The following is an 8,301-nucleotide window of genomic DNA, read 5'->3' on the forward strand; positions in this document are numbered from 1 at the left end:
ATTGAATTTGGGACCTTGCACTTGCAAGGCAGGTGGTGGCACCACTGAGCTAAATCCCCTGCCCTGATATTGTTTTTAATCAAGGACATATAATATGTAAGTTTTTGTGCTTGATGGGCTTAGAGAGCATTGTGAATGTTACATTCATTGATCTCAAATAAATAGAAAAAATTAAATAACACTGTCCTATAGTGACTCTGAGCCAGACAAGCAGACTCCCATATCCCACTTTTACTCTGCCCTTAGCTACAACTTACTGAAGACACGAAAGAGAAAATGAGAATGTGTGCAGTGAACTCGTTAAACCTTAGAATGACCCCAGGGAATAGGTATTGAGGTTTGTCAGCCTCATTTCCTACCTGTGACCATGGGCTCCAAGAGGCCAAGGTGCTCACACTCAGGGCCATCTAGATGTGTGAGAGTCAAGGGGAAAAAGAACAGAACCATGATCTCCCAGGCACATCTGAAACCTCTCCTGCCCCAGAGTGTTCTCTGCTCTACAGTAAGAGGCCACACTTTGGGAAGCAGAGGTTCTCTCCCTGATCATTCTCTGGGGAGATGTTAAGACTTTGGAGTTGTAGGAGAATTGCAGTGGAAGGTGTGTGGTAATTGAAGATGTAAGATTCATTTTTAAAAGGTATTGGCTTTTATAATTAATTATCACATGAAGGCATTTTAAGTCACTTAATGTAATAATTTTTGAAGAGAAGAAACTAAGAAATCACTCTGTGCTGTGCATGGTGGTGATGCAGTAGTCCTGGTATCATAGCAGGAGGCTCTCCTGAGCCAAGAAGTTGAAGACCAGCTGGACAGTACAGAGATGCCCCATTTCCAAAGGGTGGGATTACTACAGGATTCTGGTGGGTAATTTAGAAGAAGCTTACTTTGAATAGTAAGTTTTATCAAACCAAATAAAATAAAAAAATGTGCCTCTGTCAAAAGGCAACATGGACAAAGACAACATGTACTCCATGGTCAAAGTCTGAGTATTTCAATGGTTTTCCCCTTTAAATAGACTGTTCTGTAAAATAAAAAAAAAAAAACATTTGGATTTAGTAATATCTACTTCGTCTATAGTTTCTGACAAAATAAACAGGACCATGTTTAATATTTGAGGGGGGAAAAAAGAAAACTCCGAGGACATTTTCATATAGAGTTGAGAGAAATGTAGTCAGAAGCTTATTTGAAGTTAGAATATTCAAGTTATAATTTGGCAAGAAGGAAACAGTTTAAATAATTAAAAATGATGTTTGAGCTTTGATGGCTCTTTTTGTTTCAACTGCCACAAGCAAGAGGTACATTTTAAAAATAGATCACTAGGAGGGCCGAGGGTACCTACCTCGCAAGCACAAGGACCTGAGTTCAATCCCCGGTACCAAAAAAAAAAAAAAAAAAAAAAGGAAGATCACCAGGGCAAAGCAAGTATTTTTGACCAGTGCTGCTGGCAGGATTCTAGAAATTCCAATCATTTAACAAAATTGCACCATTAAAAGTCATAATAGTTCTAAAAGCCATTCTTAAAAGAACTTACTAAATAATTTGACCTTTATAATCATCTTAATTACATTTGCTATCATAAGACAGTGAAATATCCACACTACATTATATTAAAAAGAAAAATAGCCTTTAATTGGTATCTGATGTGCCCTTTGCAAGCACAGCTATTAGTTGTCTATGAAACTCCTAGACATGTTTGATTTGATTTGGTTACTATCATATTATTTCCCTTTGTAACAAATAGGAGGGTGGAGATTACAGATCTGCTATTGCTTACTAGGAAATAGTAAATGAAGGATTTTTTATTTATTAGCAGAAAGTGATGTAGTGGGTTATTGGGTGATTAAAGTGATTATAGCTCTAACTCAATAGCAAAGCAGTAGTCAGTCTCTAAATTCTTCTATGTCTAAGCAAACTGGCTCTGAAAACAGGACATTGGCTTTTTAAAAGGACCTTCAAAAATTCCTGTCATTGCCTGTTCATTATAAAAAAACAAACAGCAACAACAAATCCACAAAGTGAGTTTGTTAGGACCAAGTTTTCAGGTCTAGGTGGGCTTCATGCCCCATACCCAAAATAGAGTAAATGCAAAAGTTCCTTTCTGTACAATTCCATTCTATGTGACAGTCTCTCTGTGTTTCTGTTCCTCTTTTAAGGGCAAGTTATCCTAGGGCATCTCCACCCTGTTTCTGTTCCTCTTTTAAGATCCCAAGACGAATTCTTTTCTGTTTAATTTAATTAATATAGGAATTAGTTATAGCTGATATAGGAATTAATTATAGCTGACATAGCCACCTATTGATAGCTTAGCTTGAAAAATCAGATGATCTAATAAAAAGAGGAATTGATTCTGCGAATGTAGGCATTAGGTAATTTTCCAATACGTGCCCTCCCGGTACCCCTTGATGATTTTGCGAATGTAAGCATTAGGTAATGTTCCAATTTGTGCCCTTCTGTTGCCCCTCGAATATCCAGTGATATGTAAAAGCCCTCCCAGTAACCCTTAATGATCCAATGATAAGTGAGAGCTAAAAATAGAAGCTATATAAGCAAAAAGTTTCCTTAATCCTATATAAACCCGCTTCAAAAATGGATCTGGGCTCTCAGTCTGAAGCCGCTGTGACGGTGACACCTGAGAGTCCAGGCTCGAGCTTGCAATAAACTCCTCTTGCAATTGCATCGGACCTGACTCCTTGGTGGTCGTTGGGGACTTCACGACTTGGGCATAACAAGTTTACAATTGTAAATTGACTTTCTATCTGCAGGAATGCTTGTATTTTATCTTTTGTATTCCTAACATCACAAATCAATAACCAAGAATGATATGCAATGTGACTAACCTTTGTGGGGAACACAATATTATAATAATAAATAAAGTGAGACGGGCCAGGCATTTAGCTCAGTGGCACTATGTGCTTGCCTTGCAAATGCAAGGTCCTGCGTTCAGTCCCCAGTACCAAAAAAAGAATAAATAAATAAATACATTGAGAAGAAAAATCAATAAAGAACGCAAAGACAGAAAGGAACTAGAATTTAAAGTGTTTCATAAATACTAGTTCTAAGTGTTTTATAAAGCTTCAAAGCAAGACAATAAATTTATTATTAAATGAAATGAATTGTACATATATTTACTTTTTCTTTTCTTTTTTGGCAGTACAAGGGCTTGAACTCAGGGCCTTCACACGGGCTATGATCCCAGCCATTTTTATTTTGATTTTCAATTTTGTTACAGGGTCTTGCTAGGTCGCTAAATTTCCCAGGCTGGTGTGGAACTCGTGATCCTCCTGCCTCAGCCTCCATTACAGGTGAGCAACATCACTCCTTTGATGCATACTATTTTGTTCTTTTCTTTCTCCTTTGGTTCATGTCATTCAAATTCTATGAGTAACTTTTATCATGAAAATTACTTCACACCTGTTTGGGAAGGGAAATTTATTAATATCATTTGTCAGTGAGAACATTTACTGCAATTGTAGTGTCTGTATTTTGTCTACTTTTAATTCTTTTTTTGGGGGGTTGGGTTTTTTTTTCTTTTTTGGTTTTTTGAGACAGGGTCTCACTGTATAGTTGAGACTGACCTGGAACTCACTTTGTAGCCCAGATTGGTCTCCACCTCACAGTGATCCTCCTGCCTCAGCCTCCCGAGTGCTGGGATTACAGTCATGTGCCACCATGCCCAGCTTTACTTTTAATTCTTAAAGAGAATACTTGATCAAGGGGACGTAGCTCAGTGGTGCCGCACCAGCATGGCAAGTGCAAGGTACTGAGTTTGATTCCTGGTACTGACAAAAAACAAAACAAACCCCCCAGCCCCTCGAGAATATACTTGATTACAGTTTTACTCTGCATATGACTATGCATATAGCATATTTGTGCTAAAATAGGTGTTTGTTAATCCTTGTGAATAAAAAAACTCATGAAACAATAAACTACATGTAAACCACTAACTTGTTCTTTATTATTTGCATTTCAGGATATTAGTGATATTTCAAGTTAAAACATTATAGGTCCTAATTTATTTTAAGTTGCAAGCTAGTATCAGGTAAACATTATGAGGTATGATATCTAAAAAAATTTTTTCTTTGGTACCAGGGATCGAACTCAGGACCTCATGCTTTAAATTATTTTAGTATAAACTGAAACTGATCTGGTTCCTCTGAAACCTTTTTGATGCTTTAGGAGCAGTTTAGATTCTTGGGGACCTCTGCTATTACTCTGTAAATTTATCATGCTCTTCCAACGTTAACCAGAGACAAGATCAGAGGGAAAGCGTCATCATAGGTAAGGGTTGGCAGTCAGTTTTTAAAGTTCAGGACTTGAATACAGTACTGGCAGAAAATCCACATCACATCAAGCAAGCTTGAGGACCCAAGTTCACTGATTGAACTCCCAGGCCCTCTCTTTGCATCCTACCCTCTTCTTTGAGTTCCTGTATACCTACATCGAGTCTTAATCACCTATGGGATTTTACATTTAGTTCTTCCAGGGCCTTTGCAATAAGTTTTTTATTTTTTATTTTGAGGCAGGGTCTTGTTAATTTTCCCAGCCTGGCCTTGAACTTGCAATCCTCCCGCCCCAACCTCCCGAGTAGCTTAGATTACGGGTGTGTGCCACTGTGCCCAGCCACATGCTCCTTGCCTCATGATTTACATCTATCCCAGCCCAATTAAGACTTTCCTCCTGGTCTTCTCATCTCTGGGTCACTCAACTACTCAGCCCCAAAACCTAGGAGTTGTCTGTGATTTTGCTCTTTCTCTCACTGGGCATATAGGAGGCCCTTCATAAAGAACTATTGAATGAATAACAAAGTGGATACAAGAAGCAGAATATCAGTATATTAATTTACCAAGAAAATGGAGAACCTGTGTAAAAGAGAGTATAGGCCAAAAGCATGTTATTTCCAGATGGTGCATAGAGACAGGTTGGCAGCGGTTTGCATCATCCTGGACCACTTTTAGCCAGGCAGGTGAGGTCCCTCTCAACTCCCACAGCTTCCACTAGACACGGCAGGGACCACAGGACCTGGAGTTAGGTTTCTAAGGTATGATGACTTTCCTTCCTTGTTCGATGACCCTGTACTCTGGCTGTAGTTCCCTGGATTGGAACTGGACGGCCTGCAGTCCTGCCACTCTGCCTGTGCAGGCCATCTCACGCTGTGATTCACTGACCTTCCTATCTGCCTTCCTGTGCTGTCCCTGTCTCCTGGGGGACAGCACAGAAGGTACATCTGTGTCATAGCGGGGGTAATCTTACTAGTACCATTCACGGATGGCAGCTTTTTCCTTCTTCTCTTTGATCACAAATCTTTATTTCTTAAGTGTGCTAATCATTTAAATATGGCATAAGTAAAAATACCTTCTACATTATCTTGGCTAGTTCAGTTTAAACAATACTCTAATTTAAAATGTACAGTATAAAAGCAAGGCGGGGTGGTGCACATCTGTAATCCCAGGACTTTGGAGGCTGAGACAGGTGAATTGTGTCAAAGCCACCACAACTTTGAGACTTTGGCTCTAAAGCGCAGCAGCAGCAGCAACAACAACAGCAAAAACAAAAACAAAATCCAAAATTGCAATTAATACATATTTGGTTTCTTCAAATTTTAATTTTTTTAGCAATGTTTGCAGCACATAATTATTACATGCATCATGAGGAGTGGGTATATGTACATAACACATGTTAATCATGCATATTAATTATTTTTAATTCCCTCTCCTCTCTCCTCTTCGCTTCTCCTTCCTGCTCTTGGTCCTCTTCCTTTCTTTTTGATGTTTTTATTAGTGCATGTCAGAAATACATAATGACTACATAAATAATTTGTACCTAAACACGATATATTTCGCTTTTTTTTTTTTTTTTTTTGTTTTTTGAGACAGGGTCTCACTGTGTAGCTGAGACTGACCTGGAACTCACTATGTAGCCCAGGCTGGTCTTCAACTCACAGTGATCCTCCTGCCTCAGCCTCCTGAGTGCTGGGATTATAGGTGTGCGCCACCACTCCCAGCCTGGTTCTTTTTTCCCATTCCCCTCCCGGTCCTTCAACCGCTCGCTCTTCCTCTACTTACGTATGAAAGCTTTGTTTCCACTTTTTTGCTTCTATTTTCATTCTTTTCTTGTCCGTTCCTTCCTTTGCCCCTGCCTCTCCCTTGTTTCCCTTCTCATTTGAACATTTTCTTCCCATTTTCCACTATCTATTACATATTTTGGTCCTTATTTACACTTTTGGTTTCTCACACCAGAGAAACAATGTGGTGTGTAAACATATGTGACTGATTTATTTCACATAAGAGTATGGTCTTTAGGTGCATCCATTTAGCTAGCTATGTCTCAAACTTATCCTTCTTTATAGCAGAGTAGTACTCCATTGTATAATTTAACAAAAAACCCTCACATCTTTATTTATTCACTGGTTAATAGGCATTTGAGCTGTTTGCATGATTTAGCTATTACAAACTGTGCTGCTATAAACAGAGGCATACATATATCACTGTGGTATGATGCTTTTAATTCTTTTGGAAGATACTAAGAGGAATAGCTAGGGGCTGGGGGATTTAGCTCTTAGTTTTAGTTTTTTTGAGGAATTTCCACAGTGGGTGCAACATTTTATACTCCCACAAACGATGGAGAAGGGTTCCTTTCCCCCACCAGCATTTGTTATTGGTTGATTTCTTGATGGCCGCCATTCTTTCTGGGTTGAGGTGGAATCTGTGTTGTTTTCATCTGCATCTCTTGAATGGCCAGTGATGTTGTTAGGAAAAGTATTAAGAAACTCTAAGAGCCCAACCCCTAGCAGAGTCAGCTAACCATGACAGGTCAAAAGGTCGCTTTAAACATTCCTGAGAGGCAGGAACCAAGATAAACGTCTGGTGCGGAACAGACCCTACCCCTTTGAACAATCCATGGTCCCACTCCCTGAAGTCCCCACCCTTTGTAACTGAATGTTCCCCTAATTGACCCCTTTCTCGGAATTCCCCCTACCCTATAGCTTGTGGTTTTTTCCTTTAAAAACTGTGTCTCTACCCTGCTTCGGGGCTCAACTCCTCTGCCCCTGCAAGGGTTATGAGCTGAGCCCCAGCACGCTGGAATAAAGACCTCTTGTATTTTGCATCAAGAATCGTCTCTCGGGGTGTTTATGGTGCATCGTGGCGTCCCAGACTTAGAGTGGTGGGATTCCTCCCTGGGAGGATCTTACAATGTTGAACATTTTTTCATACGTTTATTTGCTACTTTTACTTCTTTATTGGAGAAGTGTCTGTTCATTTCAGATGCCCATTTTTGGATTGGGTCTTTAAATTGGGGGGGTCTGATGTTTTGAGTTCTTTATTCTAGATATTAGTCCTTTGCCTAAGGAACAGCTGGCAATTTTTTTTCTGACACTATGTATTGTCTCTTTACTCTGTTGATGGTTTTCCTTGCTGTGCAAAAGCTTTTTAATAAAGTGAGATCCCAATTGTTGATTTTTGTGATAGCTCCTATGTGATTGGGGTTTTGTTCATAAAGACTTTGCCTACACTAATTTCTTCAAGAGTACTACCTATTGTGGGGGCCGGCCATGGCCCTCTGGGGAAACTTCTTCTACAATTAAGGCATTGATACAATGTAACATTTGTTCCTTTTCAAGGACTCTTTGTTAAACTTATTTGTTCTTTGACCCTGCTTTTCAAGGAACTCAAAGAGATAGCCAAAGATCTGATGTTATCTGTAGGAGTCAGGAAATCCTGTTTTTGCATAAGAAAAGATGGAGATGATTGCTTGATGCTCCCTGTTGATGTGCCTTTAAGGAAAGCTGTTTCTGTAAAATAAACCAGACTTCTCTTGGTCTCCTCTCAGGCTTGAGTGTTCTTTTCTTTTCTCAATCCTCACTCCCCAACTCAGGCAATGTTCGTGTTGTGACGGCTGGGCCGACACCCCTATTCTATCAACCAGCAAATTTAGCATTTCTGTTTTAAAGTTGAGATCTTTGATCCATTTCGATTTTAGTTTAGTGCCTGGTGAAAGATATGGGTCTAGTTTTAATCTTTGCCATGAAGAAATCCAGTTTTTCCAACATCATTTGTTAAGGAGACCATCTTTATTCCAGTGAAATTATTTGGACCCTTTGTCAAAGATAAGGTGGCTGAGTCTGTTGGAGTTGTTTCTGCATCTTCTGATGTGTTCCACTGATCCTTGGATTTGTTTTTTTGCCAGTATCATTTTGTTTCAATCACTGTAGCTTTGTAGTGTAATTTCAAGTCAGGGGTTATGATGCCCACTACTTTGCCTTTGTTGCCCAGAATCACTTTTGCTATTTTTTTAGGGTTCCTC

Source organism: Fukomys damarensis, unplaced genomic scaffold, assembly GCF_012274545.1.
Source record: "Fukomys damarensis isolate Sample0158 unplaced genomic scaffold, DMR_v1.0_HiC HiC_scaffold_5, whole genome shotgun sequence".
Taxonomy (NCBI): Eukaryota; Metazoa; Chordata; class Mammalia; order Rodentia; family Bathyergidae; genus Fukomys; species Fukomys damarensis.